Genomic DNA, 590 nt, shown 5'->3' with positions numbered 1-590 from the left:
TTTAGTTTGCTTCCCCCTAAAAAATCACAACAAATTCAACGAAACAACAAGAAAATCAACAAAATCAACAAAAACAAAAAAATCAACAAAAACAAAAAAAATCAACAAAATCAAAGAAAAAAAAAAATCAACAAAATCAACAAAAACAAAAAAATCAACAAAAACAAAAAAAATCAACAAAATCAACATCAACAAAAACAAAAAATCAACAAAATCAACAAAACAAAAAAAATCAACAAAATCAACAAAAACAAAAAAATCAACAAAATCAACAAAAACAAAAAATCAACAAAATCAACAAATCAACAAAATCAACAACAAAAAAATCAACAAAATCAAACAAAAACAAACAAGAAACTTAGACAATGGCCATCGCGCCGCCAACCAGCTCACCAAACGCAGAATCCTCTAATTAATGCATGAATGGATGGAATTCGCCTCGCCTGGGAAATGAATAGCGTTGAAAGCCACTCCCAATTCTATCGTTTTCTTCTCCTTCCGTTTTTTCGTTTTCGTTTAATTCCTCTTTTTTTTTTTTTTTTTTGTTATCCTCATTTTTTTCCTTTTTTTTAAAAGTTTAATTCGCCGTA

This window comes from Penaeus monodon, chromosome 32 (genome assembly GCF_015228065.2).
Source record: "Penaeus monodon isolate SGIC_2016 chromosome 32, NSTDA_Pmon_1, whole genome shotgun sequence".
Classification (NCBI taxonomy): Eukaryota; Metazoa; Arthropoda; class Malacostraca; order Decapoda; family Penaeidae; genus Penaeus; species Penaeus monodon.
Note: the sequence above shows the minus strand (reverse complement) of the source record.